This window comes from Pongo abelii, chromosome 15 (genome assembly GCF_028885655.2).
Source record: "Pongo abelii isolate AG06213 chromosome 15, NHGRI_mPonAbe1-v2.0_pri, whole genome shotgun sequence".
NCBI lineage: Eukaryota > Metazoa > Chordata > Mammalia > Primates > Hominidae > Pongo > Pongo abelii.
The window spans coordinates 87,322,082-87,340,869 of NC_072000.2; the positions used below are offsets into that span (position 1 = coordinate 87,322,082).

The 18,788-nt window shown below is 38.4% G+C and overlaps 1 long non-coding RNA gene and 1 other non-coding gene across 2 annotated transcripts in view; both read left to right on the plus strand.

Annotated features, from left to right (window-relative positions):
* LOC129049800 (uncharacterized) overlaps positions 1–18,788 on the plus strand; it is an 88,583-nt gene that overhangs the window by 39,685 nt on the left and 30,110 nt on the right. The window contains exon 2 of the long non-coding RNA XR_008513137.2: positions 6,210–6,428. This is a non-coding gene — a long non-coding RNA (uncharacterized LOC129049800). The remainder of the gene's footprint in view (positions 1–6,209; positions 6,429–18,788) is intronic.
* On the plus strand, positions 5,109–5,170 carry LOC112128869 (U7 small nuclear RNA). The gene has a single exon (XR_002911320.1). It is a non-coding gene; the product is annotated as a U7 small nuclear RNA (small nuclear RNA).

Below are 18,788 nucleotides of genomic sequence, written 5' to 3' on the forward strand. Positions count from 1 at the left end.
CCACATAATGCAAGACAAAAAGTGGGGATTTATGAAACATATTGTTTTCTCTGTTAGAATAAAGATCTAGTATTATAACAAATAGATAAAGGATAAAACTTTAATATGCATTTCTTATTGAATTATTTCCCAAAAATATCCTTTTGATCTTAAAAAATAATTAAACTTACACATCCAACCAAGCTGGAGTAACAGGAAACAAATTTACCTCTTTGCCTGAAACCAAAAACTAAAAAAATGATACAGAAGAAATTATGAAACAATGGTTTTTATACATGTGAAAATAGCTGGTGCAAGATAATAATTCCCAAGAGAAGGGAAATTAAGTTACGTGGAACATTTATCCTAGGCTAATGGCTAGAAAGCGTTTTCAATTCACAGTTCAGAGAGAGGAAACACACAACACACAACACACACACACACAGAAAGAGAGAGAGAGAGAGAGAGAGAGGTCCTAGCAGTTACCCAAAGTGAATAAGATAGTTTTAAGTCCTGGGAGGTCAAGGCAGCTAGAATTCATAAGATAGAGTATTGCAGAAAACATTCTGCAAAGAGAATGTTATAGAACTCTTCAGAGTGATCCTCATTAGTCTTTGGCTGAATACAGATTAATAGATGGATATATGGAGACTGAGTTCAGAAAATGAAACAACTAAAAGGATGAGAGGCACAATTCCATTGAGAGAACACTGGACTGAGAGTAGTCTGTGTTCTCACCTGTCATAGGTGTAAAAATACCTGTAAATTCCTGAGATGTTAGTAAGAATACTCAGATGGGTATAGCCTCATTAGAGCAGAAAAATAGCCTTAGGATAAGGGCTACTCTGAGTCTACCTAAGAAAGCTTAAGGCAAGCATTAAAAGGATCAAAGTGTTCCCAAATAACTTAACTCTATCCCAGAAGAGAGTTCAATAATATTTATAGAAATGAAAAATATTTAACAGCCAATGATGTAAGATTCCAATGTCTGTCATCAAATACAAAAATTGCCAGGAGTGCAAAGAAGCAGGAAATACAGCTCACTATGAGAAAAAATATAGCAATTAATAGAAACAGACATGAATTTTATAGGCAATATCATTAATAGGCAAGGGCACTAAAATATTTATTAGAAGTATGTAAGATATGTTCACGAATATAAAGAAAAGTTTAAGCAGAGGAATGGAAGACATAAAACATAAAAATTAAGCTTCTAGGATGAAACCTAAAATATATGAGATGGAAAATATATTGAATAGAATGATACCTGATGAAGCACTGGAAAAGAAAAGGTTATTGAAATTGAAGACATGCCAGATATTATGCAAAAAAAAAAAAGAAAAATAAATTGAATATTAGTAAATTCTAGGAAAACTTTAATTAAGCTAATATATTAATTGGAATCCCTGAAGGAGGTAAGAGAGAAGAGGAACAGAAAAAAATATGAAGATATAATCACCGAAAATTTCCCAAATTTGATGAAAACCATAAACCCACAGATTCAAGCTCAGTGATCTCCAAGTCTGTAAAACAAGAAGAAAACCACAAAGCAAACTTAATGAAGTTACTTAAAACCAATAATGAAGAAAAAACTTAAAAACAAACAGGAAAAAATACATTATGTAGAGTATCAAAGATAAGAATGATCGCATACTTCTTGGCAGAAACAATATAAGATAGAATACAATGGAGAAACATCTTTAAAGTAATGAAAGAGCAAAACTGACAATGTAGAATCCTATACCCAGTAAAAATAGCTTTCAAAAGTAAAGGTAAAAAGAAAAAACATATTTAAAAAACTGAAATAATGTAATCTTATCAAAACTGAAATAATTTAATATTATTAATATTAAATATTAATATTTAATAATATCAATTATAAGCAACATTAAGAAAGTCTATTTAGAGGAAAAAATAATATCAAATGGAAATCTGAATCTACACGAAAGATTAAAGAACACCAGAAATGATAGATACAGATAAATACAGACATAAAATTTTAATTTCTACATAATAACTAACTGTTGAAAGAGAAAATAGGAATGTATTGTAATCTTTGTAAGATACGTAGAAGTAAAATTGTGAGAAAAATAGCACAGATGTCATAAAGGGGACTACAACTTTTCCCGTTGTAAGTTTTTTTACACTCTATATAAAAAGATGCAAAATTCTGTAAAAGGAGATTGTGATAAATTCAAGAGATATACTATAAACCATGAAGCAACACTAAAATACCAAGACAAAAATTTACAACTACTAACTAGTAGAAGAAAATATTGAATCATAAAAATATTTAATTAATCCTAAAAATGACAGGAGTAGAGAAAACCAAAGGAACAAAAATCATATAGGGTCACCAAGTCTAGAGATCTAATGCGTAACATGAGGACAATAGTTAATAAAATTGTACTGTGCTAGCGATTTCTGCTAAATAAGTAGATTTTAGCTGCTCTTCCCACAAAAAAGGACAGCTATGTGAGATAATGGATATGTTAATCTGCTTCATTATAGTAATCGTTTTACTATCTGTCTCTCACAACATCATGTTGTACACCTTAACATACACAATAAAATTTATGTTTAAAAAATTTTAAACATTGTTTTTTTTTTGAGACAGAGTCTCATTCTGTCACCCAGGCTGGAGTGCAGTGGCACGATCTTGGCTCACTGCAACCTCTTCCTCCAGGTTCAGTCAATTCTCCTATCTCAGCCTCCCGAGTAGCTGGGACTATAGGCGCCCACCATTACACCCAGCTAGTTTTTGTATTTTTAGTAGAGACGGGGTTACACCATGTTGGGCAGGATGGTCTCGATCTCTTGATCTCATGATCCACCTGCCTCGGCCTCCCAAAGTGTTGGGATTACAGGCATGAGCCATCGAGCATGGCCAAAAAATTTAAAACATTTTAAAAAGATTATGTGGGACAAGTAAAAATCAAATAGTAAGATAGCAGTTTTATGCTTAACCATAGTGTGTCATGATGAAAAGGAAGATAATTTTAGATTGAATACAAAAAAAAAACCTGACTATATGCTGCCTAAAAGAAATCCATTTTAAATATAAAGATAAAATAAGTAAATGGTAAAGGAATTTAAATATATATACCGTAGCTAATACTAATTAAAATAAATTAAAATCGTGCTGGAGTGGCTACATTAATATCAAACTATGTAACTGTGAAATTTTTTATATATATATATTCTTTAGAGAGAGAGAGATAATAGATGATAGACAGATAAATAGGCAGATAGATCTTTGCCCTTGCTTCCTGAAACATAGCTTTTAAAACTCTTCCAGATAGTGGTGTGGGAAGAATCCATTGATAAAATTTTTCATCTTTGATCCTGGGTTTCTGTTACACAGTTACAGAATTTTTTTGAATTTCTGGATTGATAGGAGTGTCTTTTGTTCTAATGGTTCTTGATGACTCTTGGTAGGCTCTTAGATGGAAGCTCATCACCAGAAAGGCCAAGCCATAATTAGAAGTTAGGAATTTTCAGCCCCACTTTTCATGTGCTTTTGGAAGAAGAGAGAGGCTGGAGATTTAGTTAATAATAGATTATGCCTATGTGATGAAGTCTCCATGAAAATTCGTAAGTTGAAGGGAGTGTGGAGAGCTTACGGGTTGCAGAACATGTGGAGGTGCTAGGAGGGTTGGGGATGGAGAGTAGAGGTGGGGATTTTAAAGACAGGTATGAGGGAACTTACGCCCACACAGAGATGGGCTCTGATGTGCGCACACAGTAAGGGCTCAAATAAGTCCTTGCACCCATGTGATGACCATTGGAGCTGCTCCCTCTCCCAGGCAACAGCTAGTCTCCATCTGTTCTTGCCTTATGTCTTTTAAAGAAGTCCCTGAATAGAAAAGTCTTATGCTTATGCTCAAACAGGGTGTTCTTTATTAGCTGAACTTTGGAATAAGAGACAGAAAAAGAGCTGAAGTCATGTACCTCAAGCCAACTCCATAATTCATACGGGCACAAAATATTCCAGAGATCACAGCAGTTCAAGCTACACATAGCAGTAACTCACCAAGTCAGGTTTTTTAATTATCTCAAAAACGTGAATCAACACTGAGTACTATCAAAAGCAAAATGAATGTACATTAATCACAGAATATTTTAGTCACATGGCATCTTTCATCCCAGAAAAGGTCACAACCCATGGGTCTGTTTCTCATCACACTTAACCTGAGGAAACAAGAGAGCAAGTAGCTTTGAAGAGATTGAATGGGAAAATGTTGAGTGTTTAATCTAGACAGAGCTACACAATTGTTGCAAAAAGCAAATGCTTTCTCTTACTGGGTCTTGTTTCTAGAGTTGCCGTATTTGCTTCCCCCCAGTGATAAAGAAATGGACAACAGCTTATATGTATGTTCATTAAGATCATGGGTGAAAAATAAGTCTTGAGAGAAACTTATAACTAGTATATTTTATAGTATATACACTATAGTATATACCAGAATATTTTTATAGTATATATACTATAAAATGTACTACCTAATAGAATATTATTAAAATTATTATTATTTCTGCCAAAAATAAGTATGTTTACTATACTGAGTAATTGATTTATTATTTCTGGCAATACATTCATGGGAAATCAAGCACACTATGCATCACTCATGGTACTGATGAACTGACGATTTAGACTAAACAGATCATTATTACCTTTTCTTGCTCTTCAAACTGGGGTCTGGGTAAAATATTATCTATTTCTTTCTACTTTTATGGTAAAGTGAGCCGAAGGAAAGACTGAGGCATAATAGAAAAATGCTATTTTCCTGAGGCATTATATTTTCTGCAATAAATATTATCAGATCGTTTTTTCAGATAAAAGCATTTATTTTCGAACAATGCTCACTAAAACTTGGGTGCTTTTACATATTTATTCCAAGCCTTCTGCAAATAAAGAAGTATTTTCCCTCAGTACATCAAATTCTCTGTTGAGTTTCTGAATTGCTTTCATTACTTATACATATTAGAATTTCATTCAAGGATTTCATTGTGAAAAAATTATTGAAAAGCATTTGAAAATTATTCTATTAAAACAAAGATGCATGTGGTTGTAGAAAAAAGGCATATATTCATTTGCTTTTACAGGTCAATGAAAATTTGAAAGAAATTTTGAATGTTATAGCTCTTTTATAATTTGTCTAGCGGGCTTTCTGTTTTTTACGAGAAAGTCCTCCCAAAAAATTGTTGAAAAAAAAGAAATTGTGTGCTTATCCCCAAAATAAATAACTCACTCTTCTCAGCCTTTTATTATTCCGAGTGAGACTTCATTTGAATTTTGTTAATAAAAGCAGAAAACTATGATTCTTTGGTAAATGTGGGGATAAAACAGTAGGTTGGCTACAAATTTATTCTAAAATATTTAATGGACCCTTACCCTGATGTAGGCCAAATAGTAAGTGCTGGGATTGGTTCAGTGTCTGTTTTAGAGTAGATCTCAGGCTATAAAATGGGATAGAGATGTAAGCAAATGCAGTTATGACATTCTCTGGCCAGTCACACACCATAAAATATATTTTTCTGATTTTAATTAAAATGTAATTTAACATTTGTTTCCTCTGTGGTGATGGTGATGTCATAGCGAGGTAGGGGACCAGTAGGACTTAACTCCCGGACCAGATTGAAAACCGGCTAAAACTGACAAGGGGCCCTGAAAGCAACCCCTGCTTGTTGTTGCTGCCCATCAGCATAAGACATTCCCACCAGCACCGCAACAGTTGACAAATTCCATGGCAACACCCAGAAGTTACTGGCCATTTTCTAGAGATTTCTGAATAACCCATGTCTTAATTTGCATGTAAATGAAAGTGGGAATAAATACAGCTACCCAAAACCCATAGAAGTACCCCTATGGTACTCAGTGCAGTGCCTATGAGCTAGCCCTGTTCTGGAATGAGCAGTCAGAGAACTGTTAACACTGCCACTTCAATAAAGCTGCTTACTTCTACCACGAGCTTGCTCTTGAATTCACTCCTAAGTGAAGCCAAGAAGCTGCCCTACATCACTGGCAAGTCAACCAGTAGCTTGAGCAGAGGTGGCGAAAGGCAGCGAGGTAGGGAGAGTGGACAAATGATGAGATGTTAGCAATAGGAGATGGTCAGCAAAGCAGGAAGGCAACTGGCAACTCAAGCTCCGAGGGTTGTAGTATTGAGTCTGTAACATCAAAGAGCTGCTAATACTGAACAGCTGGAACACTAACCAAAGGCTCTTTTCAGGGCCGTCATCTTTCCTGGCAGGTGGTGGAGCCAAGCTAATGGGCAAGCGGCTACAATACTGCTGCCTTGTAGAGGACTCACTGTTCTGGCTGGTGAGTGATGGGTCTGCACTGTGGTCTACCCGTGGCAGCTGAGCCTATCCAAGCTGGGGGGTACCTGAGGAGACCATCACCCAGTTCTCATGTTGGAGACTGGTTGACACAATTTTGGCTCTTGCAGGTGAGTGTCCCCTCTGCCACCCCCTTCCATATCAGGTGAACCAGGAGACAGAACCTCTGTCTAGGTGGTCAATTTAAAGTCCCCCATCATTTGGGTGCCCTGGACAGAGGCACATCTTGCCCCATCCCTCAATCTTTTATTCTCTAATGCCATTTTATTATTCCACCTGCCATTTTATTATTCCACCAGCCATTTTATTTTCTGCCCTGGATGTGTGTTTCATTTGCAGTAATTTTGTTTTCAGCCCCTGCAAGCTATATTTTGACAAATGTTTAAGGCAGGATCTTTATTTGTGAGAGGTGCCCCAGTTTATTGACTCCAGGACACTGGAGTTATGTTGTTTTGTGACCCCAACTTGGCATTTGGGGCTCACTGTTAGCCCCCACTGGATGTTCTGGAGTTTTCAGCCTTTGGTGAGGAGACACTCATTGGCTCTTACTTGGTTGCTCTGGGTTTTTTGGCAATGGTACTGTTGTCCACCCGGCTGGATGCTCCAGGATTTTCAGCACTGACATTCCCTCTAGAATTGAGGGGAATTTCCCCACTCCCTTTGGGGAATCTTGGTGTCACCTTTTTTGACCTGAAGTTAGCAGTTGTTATTTTCTCTAACAGCCAGTTGTGGGCCCCTCGCTTGTGCTGTCTTCTTTTCTGTCCAATAAACTGCCTTGTTCAAGCTCATCTTGGTTAAAGTGGCAAGGGTTTTTGGTTTTCTTTTCAGTTTCTCTGCTACTGGGAGAATTCCATGGCAAGTCAGGGTCTTCAACGTCTCCCCTTGAATAATGTTGTTCGCCTCTTAACTTTCTCCCTTCCACAATCACCTTCTGTTTCTTTTGGTCCCTCTTTGTGAAAACTAAGATGCTTGCTTTTCTCTCTGTAGCATTTAGATTCATCATTCTACTGCCCACTCATAGCGCATAATCCATTTTTGTAAAGCTTTGTTACTTATACTTACACTTTCTTTGCAGAAGATGGAAATTTAAAATGGAAAATAACTAGGCTTTCATTAAACTTAGGCAAACTAAAAACAATTTCTGTAGAGAACCTTATTTCGTATGGATACAACAGTGAGCATCTTAGAGGATTTGCCACTAGTGTGTCTTTGAGGCAACTGGAGCAAATTCAAATTAGATGGTCTAAATAGGAAAAAAAAAACCATTTTCTATTGCAACACTGTTTGGGTCCAATACAAATTGGAGCACCAAGAGGTTGGCCTAAACAAGGTTTTTAAAGTTATAATGCTATTTTACAATTAGACTTATTCTGTAAAAGGAGAAGGAAAATTGGGAGAAGTTCCTTATGTGCAGGCTTTAATGACTTTCCACCAGGATTCTGACTTACAGGATAGCTGGATGATGTGTCTGGCTCATGATACTCCCAGGCACCTAGAAGTTGTCTCAGATATCCTAGACGACTGTCTCCTAGCTGCTCCCCCAGAAGGTCTACACTCCCTTCAAAGCTTCCTCAGTCCCCTAGTTCTGAGAGAGGACCCACAGGTTATCTTGCACAGGATTCCAACCCAAGGTGATCAGGCACCCATCTCCCTTATGTAACTAGCCCTAGCCTATAGCTCCCACTGCCTGAGGAAATCAGCCCAACCAGTACCACCAGGAGTGGGACCCCTATCAGCCCTTAAAATTGAAGCTGTGTTCATTGTGGGAGGTAGCCAGTGGAGATGGGGGAACACAGAGTATACGCATCTTTTTCCATGTCCAATTTGGCTTTATGCAAGGGGAAATTTGGCTGGTTTTCAAAGGATCCAGGGAAATTTACAGAGGAGTTTATTAAGTTGGCCATGTCCTTTGATTTACCTTGGCATGGGTTGCAAATATTATTATCCACTTGCTGTACCAAGAAGAGAAACAAAAAAATTCTAGGTACTGGCCATAAAAGTGCAGATGGAGTGACCACTCACAACCAAGGCCATGACATTTATCATACTGGGGAGATGTAGGTCAGTGGCATTACCAGAGGGTTTCCCAAGATCTCAAACACAGAAATAACATGCTAACTTGTTTAGTAGAATGTATGAAAAATTGTGTGGTAAGCAATTAATTATGACAAAGTTAGAGAAGTCAGGGGAGAAATGAAAATCCTGCTGTGTTTCTGGGCTCCTTGGTTAAGGCACTCAGGAAGTATTCTAATGTAGACCTTGACTCCCCAGAGGGATGAGCTCTCCTGGACATACATTTTAATACTCAATCTTCCCCTGACATTATAAGGAAATTACAAAAGGCAGCAGTGGATCCCCAAACCCCCATGAGCCAACTCTTAAGCATGACCTTTGGAGTTTACAACAATAGGGGTAGGGGGGAGGAAGAGATAAAAACCAAAATAAATAACCCAAAAGTGCAATTGTTAGCAGTTGCTTTAAGCGCTCTGCTACCTCAGATTTACCTATCCTGAGGATGTTTTGAGATCGGCATCTGGAATGACCAGACAAGAGCCCCTGACTCACCGGGCCCTGGGCCAAAATCAGTGTGCCTTCTGTGAGCAAGAAGGCCACTGGAGTAAGGACTATCCCTGGCTTAAAAGGGAGTCTGAGCCACCCACATCCATAATAACCAAGAGAACAGAGGACTGACAGAGCCTGAGGTCGTCTACACCTCTCACTGTACACATTACCATCTCCACAGAGGAGCCTCAAGTGACACTTGACATGGAAGGTAAAAATACTGAGTTATTGAATATGGGAGCAGCCTTCACAGTTCTAACCCACTACTTAGGGCCACTGCCTTCCCACTCCTTTACCATACAGGGATTGATGGCCAGCCAAAATTTAGGACATTCGCTTATCCCCTTCATTTCACCATGGACAACCATACATTTTCTCATAGTTTTCTGCTTATGCCTGAGTGCCCTATCCCCTTACTGAAAACACTTATTTTCCCAATTACAGGTCATAGTTCAATTTGGAGAGCCTCATGAGAAGACAACAGGGCAGGAAGGGGCACTTCTCCTAGCTCTAAGTACTTGCTTTAACACACACACACACACACACACACACACACACACACACAAAGGCTCTTCCATGACATATTGCTTCTCAACTAAACAGCTCTGTTTGGAATATGAAAGGTACTGGTAGAGCTGTTAATGTACCCCCAGTCCAGATTATTTTAAAACTCAATGTTAATTATCCATGGAAAAAAAAAATCCTTTGAGACCTGAGAAAAAGAGGACATCCAGTCCCCAATAACAAATTTTCTAAAGTACAGATTACTACAATCCTGTCAGTCCCCATGTATCACTCCCATTTTTTTTTGTAAAGAGACCATATTGGGATTATAGATTTGTTCAAGATCTGAGGGAAGTTAAGGAGGCAGCAGTGCTAGTCCTCCCAATAGTTCCTAATCCTTACGCAATATTGACCCAAGTCCTTGAAGATGCTAATTGGTTCTCAGTATTAGACTTGAAGGACACCTTCTTTTGCATACCTTTACTTCCAGAATCCCAGTATATTTTTGTTTTTGAATGGACTGATCCAGACATTCATGCTGCATCTCAGCATACCTTGACACTCCTTCCCCAGGGTTTTTCCCTGTTTCCCCAGGGACAGTTTCCATCTCTTTGGCAATGCATTGGCAAAAGGGTTGAGGGAACTACTGTAAAGTAATGGATCCCTGTTGCAATATGTGAATGACCTATTAATTTCCAGTACTATTAGGGAAGACTATGACAGGAACACAGTGCAGGTCCTTAATGTTCTTGGAAAATAAGGGTATTAATTACCCCCACACAAGACTCAAATTTCTATACAGAAAGTTAAATATTTGGGGTTTATGCTCATTCCTGGGACAAGGACCTTGGCCCAAAAATGAAAACAGACTATCCTGGCACTCTAGCCCCTTCAGATGAAGAAACAGTTAAGAGCCTTTTTGGAAATGACTGTATTCATTGGATTTGAATTCCTGGGTTTGGGCTCATGCCAAAACCACTCTATGAAGCTCTATAAAGCAGTGATCATGAGCCTTTGAATTGGGATAATACCTGTCAATAGGTTATTTTTAACCCTAAAAGAAAAGTTGGGAACAGCCCCTCCTTTGGGACTTCCAAATTTAGAAAAGCCTTTCACCCTTTATGTGGCTGAAAAACAAGGGAGAGCTTTGGGTATTATAGCTCAAAGACTCAGGTATAATCCCAGACAAGTGGCTTACTTTTCTAAACAGCTAAACCAGGCGGTGGCTGGATGGCCAGGATGCTTGTGAGTTGTGGCCACCACTGCTTTATTAGTAGAAGTAGCCAGTAAGTTTATCTTGGGACAACAATTTAAATTGTGCAGTGGCCTGGAAAATCAAGTACATGGTATCCTAGTGGCAAAAGTGTCTAACAGGGGGCCAGTTACTCAAATATCAAGCCATTCTGCTTAACGCCCCAGATGTTATTCTTAAAGTATGTCTACTCTGCTACCCTGCTGCCAGATTTCACATCCCCAGAAACAGGTCCTCAATTCATTCACTCTTGTGTGGAAACCATAGAAAGGACCTCCTCCTCTAGCAGGCCTGACCTCAAAGATTAACCCCTGCCTAACCCTGGTGTTGAGTGGTTTACAGACAGAAGTAGCTTTATTCCTGAGGGTGTTAGAAAGGCAGGTTATGCTGTGGTTAGCCAGTAAGAAGTCACTGAGGCCAACACTTTACCTACCCAGACTTCTGCCCAAAAAGTAGAAAAATTGCTCTAATTAGGGCCCTCCAACTGGGAAAAGACTTAAGAGTCAATATATTTATTGACTCCAAATATGGATTCCTGGTGTTCCATGTTCAAGCAGTGATATCGAAGAAAAGGGGATTATTAACAGCCAATAGATCCCTCATACAACATCACTCTGAGATGTTGGAACTTTTAGACATTTCCAACTTCAAAAGGAGGCAGCAGTTATTCACTTCAGGGAACACTAAAAGGGAGATCCCTCTATTATTAGAGGAATTGTCCTCCAATAATTGTCCTGGCAGCCAAGGCCACAGCTAAAGAAACACTGGCATTCCAGGCTACTGTACTAACACCAGGAACTCCGACCATGCCAGTGGCACCATGCTATACACTTGAGGAAATTAAATGGGCAGAACAGAAAGGCTTACAAAATGATCCCTCAGAGTGGTTAATAGAAACAATAAACTCTCCCCAAAGCTGATCAGTGGGAAATAATTAAGCATTTTCATGATTCTTCATATTTGGGATGGGATTCTCAAATATTCTTGGAGAAGTAACTATTCTAGACTATAAGAAGGTTCACCAAGGCCTGTGAATCCTGTGCCTATAACAAGCCAGGAAGCCGCCCCATACCCCACCCCCCACTACTCAAACTTACACACCAAGGAACATATCCTGGAGAAGACTGGCAAATAGATTTCACTCAAATGCCACCTTACAGTGGACTAAAATATTTGCTAGTATTTATAGACACTGTCACTGGGTGGCTAGAAGCTTTCCCCACAGGGGAGGAAAAAGCACTGGAAGTATCCAAATTCTTACTTAAAAAAAAAATTGTCTCAAGTTTGGGATTACCAAAAAGTTTGCAAAGTGATAAGGAACCCTCCTTCACAGCTGAAGTGACCCAGCGGGATTCCTCAGCCTTAGGCACTATCTATCATCTTCACTCCTTCTGGAGGTCTCAATCCTTAGGTAAGGTAGAAAAAGCCATTCATGTTCTAAAAAGGACATTAGCAAAACTCTCACAAAAGATGTCAGAGGCCTGATGTTTCCTCCTACCGATAGCACTTTTGAGGAAGAGGATGGCTTCAAAGGGAAACTTAAAGCTTCATCCATTGAAATGACTTATGGAAGACCCTTTTTAACTTTAGACCTACTACCCTACTACTTGATGAAGACACCCATGGAATACTCACTCATATTATCAATTCAGGCCAGCTTCAAGAGGCCTTTCAGGCATATGGAAATGAAGTGTTACTTCCTCACTCAAAGGAACAGAATAGCTTCCCTGTTCAAGCAGGAGACTTAGTCTTACTAAAAACGTGGAAAATGTATTCTCTGACGAACAATTACAACCAAATGGAAGAGCCCTTGTTGACTGTTGTTGAGCACCCCCACTGCTGTTAAACTCCAGGGAATTACTAGCTGGATGCCCCTCTCCAGGATTCAACCTGTTCCTTCTGAGTACCTGCAGGCACAAAAAGAGGACCTACGACCTACACTTGTAAACTTTTGGAGGGTCACCGCTACTCATTTAAAAGAATCAGCACTCAGCTAGAAGTGGTAACATGGTGCTGTGAAATGTGAATTTTCTCTTCTTCCTGATACTTCTTTTCTATTGCTTTGGCCAACTGCTTTCTTTCTCCTTGGAAAAACCTCCTTTGTCTTTGTTGGGTATAGAGGCCACTCTAAAGCCCAACCAGACACTGTGACTACTGTTTGTTCCCCTGATTAGCATAATCCACTGTGAGTGAAAACAAAACTTCAAAGTACATATTTCAAAAATTATAGTGTCAGGGAATCAACTTAATGGTTGCTGTATTTGTCATCAATCCCCAGGACAGAGAGGTCCACCATCTGGCACATCCAGAAAAAGTTTACAGTCATGTGTCCAGACTTCCTAACAAACCATAGTGATCTCAAAGTATTTAGACCCCACTACTTGTTAGGCGGAGCTCTCTCCAACTTAACGGATTCCACATGGTATCTATATCTCCAGTATACTAATGATACTATTTTTTTGCACCCATTATTGTGCTGATAATACAAAAAGGAAGGTTTCCCTGTGATGCTCTGATCCAGCTCTAGTCACCAAGTTCCCAAACCACAGTGAGGTAAATGGGATTCCATTTGTAAGAGAGGAAACTATATGTGATGCCTTCTGCTGCATCAGAAAGTGCAAGAACAAAACAACCGCCTAATCTGGCAATGTGAGAATACAGCCCTCTCTGGAAAACAAGGACTGTTTAACCACCTCATTGGAGCAAGGGAAAAATATTTCTATATACCCAACTTGGCAGCAAAGGATGGACATCACATTTCTGTAGGGCCTCAATTTTCGCCCTAATAGGGCTCATTTTTGTTTGCGGCCATGAGTAGGAAGAAGTCCCACTCTATAACTACTTCTAAATTCCTGAGGAGCCACCTATTCTTTTAGGGATAGCTTTCCCTTGCATATCAAAATCGGAACAGGAGTGAATGTACATTGGCCACCTTTGCCCCATTAGAATTCACCCTCTATAACCCCGTAAGACCCAGGAGTATCAGAAAAAAATTAAGCAATATAATTCATACAGGCAGGTTTATGGCCATCCCACCCTGAGCATACCAAGTCTTGTCAGATTTAATTCTGGGAATCTGGGTGGCAATAGTACTAGCAACCTTCTTGGGGTGGATTTGCTATCCATGAGTCAACATTAAAAAACTTGACTCAAATCCTAGAATCACTGGCTACCAACACAGATCAGGCATTAAAAAGAATTCAAGAGTCCCAACACCTGCTGGCAAATGTAATCCTTGATAACAGACTAGCATTGGATTACTTACTAGCTGAGTAAGGTGGAGTCTGTGCAGTTATTAATAAAACTTGATGCATATTTATTAGTAATTCTGGGTAAGTTGAGATTAATATCCAAAAAATGTACAAACAAGCTACCTGTTTACATAGATATAACCAGGTCACTGATCCCAACTATATCTGATCGACTATTATAATTGCTGTCCTAAGTCTCACCTGGTTTTTAACCTTTCCTAGTACCTTTACTAGATATCTTATTACTATTAATTTTTGGCCCTTGCTTGTTTAACCTCTTAGTAAAGTTTGTGTCTTCCATATAATATAATTCTGTGTAAAAACAATGGTGGTAGAAGCCTTCCAACCCATCCTACCTTCTGATCTGGAGAATAAAAAGCATCCTGCATTTGAGTCCCTTGGATCAGATGTCCAGAGATTTTTACTCATCTAATGCTAGGCAGAGCCTACAGCCATAAAATCATTAGGAAGCAGTTACAGAAGATGGACCTCCATCTTTTTCCAAACCCTTTAAAATTAAGGAGGCATATCCAATTTCTGAGTGGGGAATGAGGTCTGAGACTGGCAGGACTCAGCTGCCTACCAGATTGGAAACCAGCCAGAACTGGCAAGTGGTGCTGAAAGCAATCTCTAGTTGCTCTCACCATCAATCAGCATAAGACATTCCCACCAGCATCAGGACAGTTTACAAATACCATGGCGACATGTGGAAGTTATTGCCCATTTCTAGAGATTTCTGAATAACCTGCCCCTTAATTTAGATGTAATTGCAAATGGATATAAATCCAGCTACCCAATAACCCATAGGCTGCTACTCTCAGTGCACTGACTATGGGCTAAACCTGCTCTTCAAGGAGCAGTCACAGAACTGTAATTATGCCGCTTTAATAAAACCGCTTTCGTCCACCACTGGCTTACTTTTGAATTCCTTCCTGAGTGAAGCCAAGAACCTGGTCTGTATCAATAGTGCTTATTTACCTAGCTCCACCAAATCATAGCTTTACCTGGAGTTGTGACTATCTTGCTTTGGGAAACTTAAACAGTGCTAATAGGTTGGGAGGAGGCAGAGTCATCAATTACTCTGTTGTTCATCTAGCCCCACAGGTCATTGAGGAAACATTTATTCCTATCCAGTATGAAAATTCATCAACACAGATTTTATTAAATTGCCCACCTTTCCTGTTTTCAGTGGCTCAAATTTGATAAAGCGTCTTTTTCTGCTCATTATGTGTTCCTCTTGGGCACACTTAGGATGTGGTTTATGATACTCAAACTCCAGAAAGAAACTAGCTCTTAATTAGGGTTGAAGGATAAAGGGCAGGGCCGAGAAATAGAAGTAAATAGTAGGAGAAGTAAATAGCAATTGGCTAATAGTTTAATTATGTTATTACAACACAAGGAACTGCAATGGAGAGAGACAAGAGCTAAAAAAAATGAAAAAAGAAAAACAAATAATTGGCACACACAAAAGGGAGATCAGCTGTTCATGGGGGTAAGGGAGGAGGTAGTGTTCAGAGAAGGCTTCCTAGACCAAGAGTGAATGCCCAGTAAGACCTGCTGATTTCATCAGTCTTTGTTTGGCTTTATTTAAACCCTCAGCCTACCAAGGGTCCTCTTGGTTTGATGTCTTTGAAATACACATACGTTCCCAAACTTTTTCAACAGAGAAGTTCATTTTTATAGACTAGGCCTATTAACTGGTTTAATATAGAATGTCTAAAACTTTATCATATACCTTTGAAAATTTTTTTCATGGATTATTCTAGCCATATGGCAATGTATATCTAGGAGAACATAAGTTTTCAAGTCAGGCACGTAGATTGAAATCTTAACTAGTTGTTGTTTACTAACTGAAGAATCTTATACAATTTAATTTCTCTGAGATTCACTTTTCTAATCTATAGAATTGGAAGATACATTTTAAAAACTTTGATAAAGATGTTGCTAGAACTTGATATAATAACCTTAATACAATGCCTAGCAGAGAACTGAAAGAAAATGGCAGTTTAGTATTACAGATGGTAATAATGATATGAAAAATAATGCCCTCCTCCTAAATAAAAGATACTCTATGGATATGAATGACTTTGGATATTACAAACTCTTAAAGAAACCACAATCAATCAAATGATTTTATAATCTCATAAAATCATAAAACTGAAAAGAATTCAGTTCCTTCACCTTCAAGTAATTCTAATAATTAATATACTTTTTTCACATTTCAGAAAAATCCAAAACTTTTAAGTGCAGAATAAATTAGCTATTTTTGTCTTTTGGAAACCTGACATTTAGCTTTGTAGCTGAATGATGAGTAAAGACATAATTATGTTGAATTTAGAAGAAAAACTAGCAAATTTTTCTTTTCTATATGATGCACAGTTCAGCAGCTCTACTCAGTATTTTTAAACATACTGTTTAAATTAAGTACAATAAGTATTTAATAACAGAATAAAAATATTAACCTGCCAATATTCCATTTTAAAATTATGTTGCTTCCACCCTCTAATTAGTCTAATTTATAAAACAAGCTAAAATATAACAGTTGTTACTCTATGTATATAAATCTTAATAATTCCTAGTGGAAAACGTAAACAACATGGCCTTGTCAGAGGTGGCTAAAATTAATCTCAAATTAAACATTTATAATAGATAGGTCCATAGACCACACCTAGGAAAATAATAATATAGCCATAAAATTATCCACAGTGTAGCTTTAGATTAACAGGTCTATAAAAGAACCTTGAAGTCTTTTGGTTTGACTCTATTTTTTTTTTTTTTTTCAGAAAAATATCCTAGCAATCAGAGATTAAAGGAAAAGAAAAAAAAAAAAAAAAAAAAAAAAAAGGCCGGGCACGGTGGCTCACACCTGTAATCCCAGCACTTTGGGAGACTGAGGTGGGCGGATCACGAGGTCAGGAGATCGAGACCATCCTGGCTAACATGGTGAAATCCCGTCTCTACTAAAAATACAAAAAAATTAGCCGGGCGTGGTGGCGGGCGCCTGTAGTCCCAGCTAGTAGGGAGTCTGAGGCAGGAGAATGGCATGAACCCGGGAGGCGGAGCTTGCAGTGAGCTCAGATAGCGCCACTGCACTCCAGCCTAGGCGACAGAGCAAGACTCCGTCTCAAAAAAAAAAAAAAAAAAAAAAAAAAGGTAAAATCCAGATGTATGGCAAGAAAAAAGAAAAAGCAAATGTAAACAAATAAAACATAATAAAAATTTCAGCATAATAAATGATATATAAATACATTCAATTCAGAATATCATACCCTGAAGATAATTGTGTTCTGGAATTCATTCTAATCATAGTCTTGTTATACACAGAAACATTGTTTTTGTTTTTTCTTCATTTGGGGAGCTTGTATTTCTCCAGCTTCCTGATCAGCATTCCTACAGGAGAAGTAAAAGCCACCTAGGAAAGGGTGAATGAGTATAATGTATCGAAATTTTCTTCCAGATCAGGGAAAATATATAAAGTCTGCCCTCCAGCCACAGCGAATAGTGAGAAACAGAATAGAGGTTGAAGAAGCAACCGTGAGGCACATTTGATTTCACTTCTTTGGTTTTAAACTTCTGAAGAAGAGATGTGTTAGCTATGTTGTTTGAAAAACATGGGAGATTTTGCCCCGAGTTCTATTCTGAAATCTGAAGATAATCCCGCTCTATGGGGAGCTGTGCGGCAACCTGCCAGCACAAAGAGTGCAGGCATGTTTGAGTGATGAGATAGACTGAGGTACCATTTCTTGCCCTACGATGGTTCCTATGTGCATAGAAGGAAACCTCAATATCCACATTCCCCGTGGGGGAAGTGTAAAGTAGCTGATTAATGGGTAGTTGAGGGGTGTGGGAGTCCGGAAGGGATATGTTTGCAGAGAGATGGGGAAAGTGTAAAATAACTGATTAATGAGTAGTTGAGAGGTGTCGGTGTCCAGAAGGAAAATGTTTGCAGAGAGACAAAGCAAGCTTTTGTCCTAAAGCTGTAGGGTGAGCCATCAGGATTTAAGATTTAATGGGAACCACAGTCAGACCTTGAAGTGATACCGTGCCAGCGAGAGCTGAGATGAATCAGTCAGCAAGGGGAGGTGGGCTCTGCACTGGGTCGTTCTCTCGCCACGAAGATCATGGGTTGCATGTCACCGAGAGTGAACGTCAGCACGTCAGCCATCAAGAAGGCCAGTGACAGACTCTGGGAGTTACCTCACACACGCATAGGAGGATCAAAAGAGTTTCATTGAAGAGCTGACCGGCTCACATAAGGACTAGTATCAGAAAGAGGCCTCTCCTCCATCCCCTGAACTCCGCTCTTTAAACCCCTGACAACCACACTTTCTCTTGGGTCCAGAATCCATCTTCGAGAAGAAAAAAGAAAGCAGGGGACAGCTTCAGCCACATCATGAAATTTGCCTTTGAAGAGACAGGATATTTATTCCAATGATGCTATGTAAATCAGGAAAAATTGAGATATCATTAATTGATTCTTAAAATATTATTCTAGCTTACTGCCTCCCAGCAATTAGGAAGATTAAATTACTGAAGATAAAAATTTTTATTTTAATTGTTTATCTGAGTTTTATGAACAAATTTGCTATCCAACTACAGTATACATTTTAATTTTCCAACATAAATGTATGCTTTGTGAGGGCAGGCATACATTTTTTTTTGGAATCGCATTTGTACAAACCTAGAGCATAGTAGTTTAATTGTGATTTCAGCTATTTCCTTACATGATTCTTAATTTATCTGACAGATGTTAAATTGGAAATAATCTGTTTTTAATCACCACTATTGCTATTGAATAAACAGATATCTTAAACGTTTTAATATCTATCTGAGAAAATAAGAAAACTACATGTGAAAATATAGATTAAGAAACAACAAATATTTAAATACTAAGAAAATCA